The sequence below is a fragment of the Dermacentor andersoni genome, chromosome 11, assembly GCF_023375885.2.
Source record: "Dermacentor andersoni chromosome 11, qqDerAnde1_hic_scaffold, whole genome shotgun sequence".
Taxonomy (NCBI): Eukaryota; Metazoa; Arthropoda; class Arachnida; order Ixodida; family Ixodidae; genus Dermacentor; species Dermacentor andersoni.
In genome coordinates this window covers 15,407,244-15,417,476 of record NC_092824.1, presented here as the reverse complement: position 1 = coordinate 15,417,476, position 10,233 = coordinate 15,407,244, and positions in this window count along the sequence as shown.

The following is a 10,233-nucleotide window of genomic DNA, read 5'->3' as shown; positions in this document are numbered from 1 at the left end:
ATCGTTACTTTATTTCATTTATAAAGCACATGCTATTTCCCCTATGTTGTCCTTGGTGCCAGTGTTTGTTGGCTTCTCTATATATGACTAATAAATATCGGGTCCCTCGGTTAACCCCCTTTCATCTCGTTTATGACCCACCTTATGACATGAACATGGTACTTCACCCAGAGAGTTTTTTCGCGCTGTAGAATTTGTTACAAAGCACGCTGGGCCACTGCAAAGCAATCGGTAGTTTTTTTTTTCTCGATAATCATCTCCCTGCGTACATAGTGTGTAAGCTGCACAAGGAGCAGTGCCAGACTGGATCATTTTATCGGACGCTTGCACGTGCTTGCGTGACTTTTGAATGTGTTTTCAGTCATCTTAAATTTATGTATCGTTCTTTCTTATTTTGGTGAAGATTCTGCTCCCGGGAAATAATGCAAGTGAGCGCTGGCGTGGCACCGTGGTAGAGTAGCTCACTCCCACGCACCTGGCTATGGTTGGACCCCGTCGGGAACTGGGTTTATTTATATTTATCATTCGCGGCGATAGCTGCTGCTGACACCGGTGGCGCAGACGGCTGCGCACAGAATTGCGAACCGAAACCGCTACTGCGAACAGCCAACGACAGCTTTCGCGACACTTTGGTTTTTGAGCAACTGCATGTGGCTGACTTTGAAATTATGGTTCTTCTTAGGCCATTTTAGCCAAGGCGATGAAGCTGAAAAATATTTCTGACAAATCTTGACAAGATTTTGCGCAAACTGAGTATTATTTATGCAACTTTACGAAGTAATAACTTCGTTATTAAATCCGAAAAATAGCAAAAGTGAAAAAAAAGATAGCGCGAAGAGGAACAATTACAGCTGTCCTAAAGAAATAATCATCGCCAATATTTATGAAAAATTCACGCCATACCCATAAATGAAGTGGAAAAACAGCACTGCAAATCACGTTGCAATCATGTTGCCGAAATTTGAACTTATTCTAAGACCCATGTATGATATCCCAACGAAGTGTCTCGTTCTAATATTAAAATAAATGTGACACATATTGAATTCTAAGCTTATTATTTAGGGACTCATCATTTTTGTAGTAGTAAAGAAAAGCAACTGTGAGTCCGTGTTTATTCTTGCCCTTTTTTGGCGGTGAAATTGTTGAGCTTTAGTTTTCAGGGCTCCTGCATCCGTATTCCTACTACGGTGTGCTAAAGCAGCAAGCACGCGAGAGTGCGTAACGCAAGGTTTTTAAAACTAGTCCGGCGAACCTATTTCTCGCATTGATCTCTAATGAGAACTGGTATCTGAAGTGTTCCCCGTGTATATCAGCGGTGCACCAGCCTAGTGGGAAACCACGATGGCAGTGGGTGAGCCAGCTGGGTATGTTCAGATGAGGACAGTGTCAAAACGGGTCCCGAATATTTTTTTATTTTTACTAATTTTTTTTATTTTAGGCATACAAATCCTTTGACACCGCGATGGATTCGAGGGATTAGAGAATAGAGAAGCGGCACTAGAAAGCACACCAAAGGATATTAGGCCGGCAGGCGCAGGACCGGTTAAGAGCAAACTGTATAGCAGGCCGAATGCGGTAGAAAATGCGGTAGATAAATCAACATGGCGCCGCGTAACCAATACGTGATTTGGCAATGGAACTGCCGCGGGTATCGTCGCAAGCAAGGAAACCTGCAGCAGTTTGTAACATGTAAGGAGGCGCCAGATGTGATCGCCCTGCAGGAAACCGGGGGGATCGCAAAATTATCGGGGTATAAATCCTACACTGCTTCCGACGAGAAGGCAACCGTCACGACGCTGATACACAGAAACCTCTCGGCTGTCGAGCACGATACCGGTGTGCGCGGCATAGACCACGTCCTGATTGAAATAATCCCCTCCCGTAAAGAAGAGGGAAGTCTATTTATTCTGAACATATATAGTCCACCCCGGCACAAGCCCAAATTCGACCCACTCTTCCGCAAACTGTTGAGCGTAGCGCACAAGCTGGCACTAGTCGTGGTCGGCGATTTTAACGCGCCACACGCGGCTTGGGGATACAGCATAGAGAACATTAAGGGCCGAAGCCTATGGGCAGACGCTCAGCACGAAGGACTAACGCTCATAACTGACCCTCAGGCACCAACCAGAATAGGAAACAGCGTAACCAACGACACGACACCAGATCTCACATTTACGAAAAATGTAGCAGTTTCTCAATAGACAAACATGCAGGAAAGCTTAGGTAGTGACCCCTACATCGTCGTCACAATGGTACAAGCAGGCCGAAGGAAAAAGAGGGGGAGAGAACTGAAGCTAGTAGAACGGGACTCTTTCCGCAACATCCGACAAGATGATGCGGAAGACACTATAACGGACATTGAAAAATGGGCAGAGAAACTGCAAGAAAACATTAAACGAGCTACCAAAACTGTTCCAGAGGAGGCAGGTATAGAGCAGATGGATAGCAGATTATTGCACATCTGGGAAGCGAAAGGTAGCATGCTGAAAAGATGGAAAAAGCAAAAACATAATCGGAAATTAAGGAAGCGAATTGTGGAATTAAACAAGGAAATCGAGATATATGCAAATAGGTTAACCCAACAGAAGTGGGAATCCACGTGCGACTTGATGGAAAGGCAGATAGGAATGTCCAAGACCTGGAACATTCTCCGATGGCTCTTGGACCCCGGTAGGACAAAAACCATACAAAGACACAATCTACAGAAGATTATACACAGCTAGAACGGTACAGAAGAAGAGCTCTTTCGAGAGCTCCAAAAGATGTACATTGGAGATGCGGATAGAGAACTACTTCCAGATTACCTAGGCAACGAGAATCCTAATCTTGATACCCCTATTACGGAGGCAGAAGTCAGATAGGAACTTACCAGGCTCAACTCGAAATCTGCGCCAGGACCTCATGGGATAAGCAACAAAACACTCAGGAACCTCGACGATGTATCTATCCGAGCTCTCACGGACTACATGAATAACTCCTGGGAGCAAGGCAGCATTTCATGTCAATGGAAATCAGCCCAAATAATTTTTATACCAAAGCCTGGAAAGAAACCACAACTGACGAACTTAAGGCCCATATCACTGACATCCTGCGTCGGTAAACTCATGGAACATGTGGTTCTCACACGTCTCACGAGATACATGGATGATGGCGGACTTTACCCACATATCATGGCTGGATTTCGACCAAAGTTATCGACGCAGGATATTGACACAGCTATATTTGGCAGAACCATAATTCAGCGGGTACGCGCCAGTGGGGACGACGCTGAAGAAGCGCGGGTTTTTAGGTGAAGCAGGAAAAACGAAGAAGACGCTGTTGTTGTTCCATTGGACGACTGATAAAGTGCTGCTACGCATACTCGTCGATCCCGCGTCGTTACACTGGTGGAGGTGCGGGGTACTCTTCAGGCTTGGCACCCCTTCGCGGAGCCGACGATCGAGCCCGGAATCACCATCACGCATCGAAACACCGGTCCACCGGTTCATTCGTCGCCTGCTAGGCTTAGCGCCCGAGTCCAGTCCCCTGCAAGAAACTTCGAGAAATCGTTTGCCTCCGACAAATAACATGGCCACCGCAGCTCCATCGCAAGTAACACTACAGAATCCTATGGTCCCGGAGAGCTTTCATGGTGATGCCTTTGAAGACGTCCAAGATTGGCTAGACCAGTTCGAGCGCATCGCCCAGTATAACCATAAGACCAGCTCGGCATACAAACTCTCGAGTGTCCATTTCCATTTGAAGGACAATGCTCGTATGTGGTACGCAAACCGGGAGAGGAGCTTTGCCACGTGGGACGACTTCCGCGCACAGCTGCTGGATACCTTTTCAAACATTGACAGGAGGGAAAACGCGCAGCGTCTCCTTGAAATCCACCTTCAAATGCCCAATGAGAGTGTTACTATGTTCTCGGAAGACATGGCCCGTCTTTTCCGTAGGGCAGACCCAGACATGCCAGAGGAAAGAAAGCTGCGATATCTCTTGCGAGGAATGAAGGAGCAACTGTTTACCGGCCTTGTGAGAAATCCACCGACAACAGTGGCACAGTTCACAAAAGAGGCTACAGCCATTCAACGGACCCTGCATCAACGATACCGCCAGCATGACGTGAGCAACTCGGCGGCGAACACTTCCGTACTGGCTGCGAGTAACGACATGTCTCTGTGTGAAGTTGTCCGAGAGGTGGTGCGACTGCCATGGACAGGGGGAATCCAACTCTCCATTTAAAACAAAGCATTGCGTTGGCCGTTGATCATGCTGACGCAATGTTATTTCTGCCCAGTGCTCTAAATGACAACGTGAGGAAATTCAACAAGGTACGGGTAAGCGGCAGAGTGACTATGACTCTCTTGAGGTATGGCTAGAGCAGTGCGGCTTTGCACGGTCCGGTGTGCTTCAACTGCCATGGACAGGGGGAATCCGACTCTGCACTTAAAACAAAGCATTGCGAGGGCCGTTGACCATGGCTAGAGCAGTGCGGCTTTGCGCACACTTCTACACGCAAGAACCGAGGGAATCCGACTGTCTAAATAAAAAAATAGCATTGCGTTGGCCGTTGATCGTGCTTACGCAATGTGATTTCTGCACAGTGCTCTAAATGTCAACGTGGGGAAATTTCACAACGCACGGGTAAACGGCAGGAATGACTATGACACCCTTGAGGTATGGCTAGAGCAGTGCGGCTTTGCACGGTCCGGTGTGCTTCAACTGCCATGGACAGGGGGAATCGGACTCTTCATTTAAAAGAAAGCATTGCGAGGGCCGCTGACCATGGCTAGAGCAGTGCGGCTTTGCTCACTCTAGTGTGCTTCTACAGGCATGAACCGAGGGAATCCAATTGTTTAAATAAAAAAGAGCATTGCGAGCATTGCTGAACTGAACAAGGTCAGCACAGCTATTGGAGAAGCGATCGTCGAGGCAGCCAGACTTACAGCAGACCAAGCGAAGGAGGACATCGTCTGCCCCAACATCACACAGAATATTGTGGTGGTTAGTACACCGGACTCCTCTCATGCTGAATGGTATGTGAGAATCAAGTCCATTACGATCATGGAGGCAGAATATGAAGTGAGCGCTTATGAAACAGCCCCCCACTCTACGTGCAAGGGAGTTATTAGAAGAGTGAACCTCAATGACAGTCAGAGTGTGATCACGAAAAAGATTGTGCATGAATACAACCCAACGGCGTTGGCTGCACAGCGTATCAAAGGTACGGGATCGGTTATTGTGCTTTTCGGCGGATTCAGGATGCCCAACGTCATCAAATATGGGTCAACCCTCGTGAGGTGCTATCTGTACAGGAAGCAATTTGACATATGTTACGCATGTGGAAAAATCGGACACAAATCAGACGTTTGTCCCACACCTGATGTTGTGCAGTGCAGGGGATGTGGTATGCATGACCGAGGGGACGCTCATATCTGCTCTCCCAAATGCAAGTTCTGCGGTGAAGATTACACTACAGGTGACAAGGCTTGCAAACAGCGGTACCAAATACCATATGCAGTAAGAGTAAGAAGAAGACAACGCTCCAAAGTGGAGACCGAGATGGAATCGGCCCAACCGACAAAGAAAACCCCTCCAGGCACCGGAAGGCCCTCACGCTCGAGAAGCACATCAAGATCAAGACAGCGCCCAACATCGAGGGGAAGAAACCGTTCCAGGTCTCGGGAGGCGCAGGTGCGCTTCGAGGAGCAGGAGCTGAAGACAAACAAGAAAAAGGAGCCAGGAGCGGCCTGGGCCGAGAAAGTCAAAGGTACTGTGAAAGTCACAGGTGCGCTAGCCTCGCAGGAACAAAGCAATGATGCCAGAGTAGAACAGCTGATCAGAGAGGTTATATCACTAACGAAAGCAAATGAAGAACTTAAGCAGCAGATTCAGGAAATGAAAAAAAGGTTTGACGAGAGAAAGCGGCAGTGTGGCAATAGCTAAGCCGGTGTGTAGAAGTAAGAGCCAGGAAGAAAGCACACCGGCGCCCAAAAAGAGAGCTGTAGTTCCTGAGGCAGAATCGATGTGCTCGGTTCTGGAGGAGATTAGGTATGCGATTAGGGACCTAAAGGACACGGTTGACAGCGTTAACCTTAAGGTGGATAAAACGTGGAAGTGGAAGTTAATAGCCGAGAAAAGGTTGAAAAGGCTAGAGGCCCAAGGAGAAGATGAAGAATACATGCCCTTGGAAGCCAAAAGCGCTAGAACACCCCCAGGAGCGGGAGGTGGTACAGTCAAGCGAACAGTGACAGGGGGTAGCAAGTCAGGGGGCAACGACAATAATAATGGATAACAGAAATAATCTTAGTGTGTGGCAGTGGAACTGCAGAGGATTTCAACAAAAAAGAGTGTCACTAGCACAGGTAATCAAAATGGTTGAAAATAAGCCGAAATTAATAATGTTGCAGGAAACTCTAGCGGAGAAGACCGGGCTGTCCTGCTTCAACTCGGTCTGCAAAGGCAAAGAACCAGGCAGAGGAATTGCCACTCTAATTGACAAGAAAATTCCTTACATAGAGCACGATCTAAAATTAGGGGCAAGTAAAATTGAATACATATTGATAGAAATGGCCCTAAAAAGGCACAGAGGTAAAGCGCAAAGCTTGTTCTGCCTCAACATTCTGCCTCTGTCCCAGGGAGATCAGACAGAGCTTCAGATCGATTTTTAATAAGGCCATGAGGGTAGCCAAAACTGCGCTACTCATAATTGGAGGGGACTTCAACGCCCCACACCAATCTTGGGGTTACCGCTGGAGTAGTAAGAAAGGCGAAGGAATCTGGCATCTCGCCACGGATTTAGGCCTATCTCTTATTACGGACCCAGCCTTTCCTACCAGGTGTGGCAGTTCCAAGTGTAGGGACACTACCCCGGGCTTATCCTTCACTTATAACTTACCCAGGGCAGACTGGATCAACTCTGGTACGGACCTAATAAGCGACCATTATATACTACACATAATGGTGGAAACGACGGGGGGGGGGGGAGGTAGAGCATTTCACTTAGACTGGGATCACTTTGGAAAAATCAGAAAAGACAGAGCAGACACAGATAGAAGGGGGCGCATCAGACTGCAACATGGGTGGCTCAGCTTAGGGACGACTTGAATGCAGCAACTAAGGCTATACAGACAGAGGAAGCGGTCAAACAAATTGATAGTAGATTGGCGAATTTGATCCAAGCCAAGCAATCGATTTTACAAAGATGGAAATCACAACGCTTAAACAGGAGACTTAGGAAACGAATTGTTCAGCTCAATAAGAATATAGAGGAACACACACGATATTTGCAGCAACAAAAATGGGATGAGGTGTTTAAATGTGTAGACGGAAGGATAAAACGTGGAGGCAATCGGAGTCTGCTCAGGCATCTGCTCAACGAAAAAGGCACTAAATCGAATAGACGTACGGTAGTGGCGAAACTGGTACACCAGGAATGTCAGACTACAAGCGCAGGGAGCATAATGGAGCAACTGGCTACTAAATACTTGCCTCTCAGGAAAGAAGATCAGGATGTGAGTTATACCGATTGCTTAGGGGTAGAATGCAAATATATGGATCAGGAATTCACTGAAAGTAAGGCACGCACGGCACTGTATGATCTGAATAGTAGGTCAGCAGCTGGCCCGGATGGCATCTCTAACAGAGTGCTTAAGAATTTGGACGACGAATCAATAATATATCTGACCACATACTATAATGACCTATGGAAAGATGGGGTATATCCAGAAGAATGGAGGACGGCCAGTACTATCTTAATACCAAAGCCGGGCAAGCAACTCAACTTGGATAATTTGAGGCCTATTTCGTTAACATCATGGCTATGGGAGACAATGGAGCATGTCATATTGAACAGGTTAACGAAATATGTGGAGGACAATGACATCCTACCATACAACCTGATTGGTTTCAGATCAGGCTTGTCCACACAAGATGCCATGTTGTTAATCAAACATCAACTGCTATTAGCTAAACGAAAAAACCCTCGAGCTCTCTTGGGGTTTGATGTCGAAAAAGCTTTTGACAGAATTAAGCATAGAGCAATACTTGAAGTGATTTCCGAACTGGGATTGGGGAGAAAACTATATGAAGTGGTCAAAGCCTTTCTTGGCAATCGTTCAGCTCACCTTAGATTCGGGGATAATAAATTAAAGATGGATCTCGGTGACAGAGGGACGCCACAAGGGTCGGTCTTGTAACCTATGCTTTTCAACCTGGCCATGTCAAAAGTGGCAAAGGGACTAAAAGGGATAGAGGGCATTCACTTTACCCTTTATGCAGACGATGTGACTATATGGACTGCTGAAGGAAGTATGGGACATGCGGAAAGCAGACTTCAGAAGAGCATTTATGAGGTAGCGTATATTTTAGAAGACATGGGACTCAGATGCTCTGCTAATAAGTCTGAACTCCTTGTACTCAAGAACAGAAGAAGGGGTAGGAAACCGAAGGAATACGTTCCCGAGGAAGAACCCAGATTAGTACTAACCACGAAGGCAGGCGAATCTATTAATCAAGTACAATCCATTACAGTCTTAGGGTTATTCCTGGAGGCAAACGCGGCAAATTGAAGAACAATACGACACACCACAAGCAAGACTGTGGAGGTAATAAGACTGCTAAGGAGGATCACTAACAGACCTAGAGGGCTGGGAGAGGAGAGCGCCATGACACTGGTCCACGCTTTCGCCTTGTGTCACTTCTCATATGTAGCTGGGATGCTCAGTTGGAGACAGACAGAGCTAAACAAGTTGAACAGATTAATTAAAAGGCTAGTCAAAACAACGGTGGGGTTACCGATTAACACGCCGGATAAGAAATTAATGAAACTGGGGCTCCACAACACAATAGCAGAGATAATTGAAGCTCAGCAAATTGCCCACAGAGAGAGGCTCTCTGGAACAAGGCCAGGTAGAGCAATACTAGAAGAGGTAGGATGGTGCCCAACCGAATCCATAATTTCAGGTGAAGGCACAGTAGAACTAAAGGATGGCATAAGAGAGATAATCAAGACGACTCCTTTCCCCACAATATATGCACACGGTGCACAACCTGGAAAGACGAAAGGCAAGGGCCAAAGCTCTCCTGCAAGAGATAGAACACGGCAGAGAACATGCGGCATTTGTAGATGCTGCGTGGGTCAGTGGAAAGAAAGCCTTTACGGCAGCAGTAGTAGATGCAGATGGTCTCACTCGGGATGCTATTACAATCATGACTATAGACACGACAGTCGCGGAACAAGTAGCGATAGCATTGGCTTTAAGGAATAATAGGTAGACGAAGATTTACAGTGACTCTAAGATGGCTATTAGACACTTTATCAATGGCTTTGTAACCAAAAGGGCTGCCCAGCTGATCGGTGAGTTGGACAGCCAAGAGATCGAAATCCGCTGATTTCCTGCTCACATGGAGTCTGTCGATCCATCTCGGAAGAATTTAAACGAGATGGCTAACGCAGCTGCTTAAGGACTTCCTATCCGTGCACTACGCGACCAGGACCTTAACAATATACAGGAGGAGAACAGGGACCAATTACTTACATATAATGAAATCACGAGGCATTACTACATTAACAGAAGGGAATTCCTACTGCCACACGCTAAGCTCAATAAAGCTCAAGCGGTGACTCGGAGATTGTTGTAAACAAGAACATATCCAAGTCCAAACTTTTATTAACAAGATATATCCTGAAAGAGAGATACCAATCAATTCCGAGAAGTGTAATGGCATCATTACTCCGGATCACATGCTTTGGCAGTGTCCTGTGACTTTCACGGACTGTGACAAGGAGAGAGACTGGTGGCGGCGAGTCCTACACAGTGGAGTTCTTTCCGATCAAGTAAAGGCCGTCCAGAAGGCCCATGATATGGCGGTAAGGTTAAAACTTACTGTCCCGACGTGGGAGCCGCCTGCGTCAATCTAAGGGTTGATCTTCAGGACATTAATATATAAGTTCATCATACCATACCATACCATTGCGTTGGGCGTTGATCATGCTCACGCAATGTGATTTCTGCCCAGAGCTCTAAATGTCAACGTGAGGAAATACAACAAGGTAGGGGTAAGCGGCAGGAGTGACGATGACTCCCTTGAGGTATGGCTAGAGCAGTGCGGCTTTGCACGGTCGGGTGTGCTTCAACTGCCACGGACAGGGCGAATCCAACTCTCCATTTAAAACAACGCATTGCGAGGGCCGTTGACCATGGCTAGAGCAGTGTGGCTTTGAGCACTCTAGTGTGCTCCTACAGG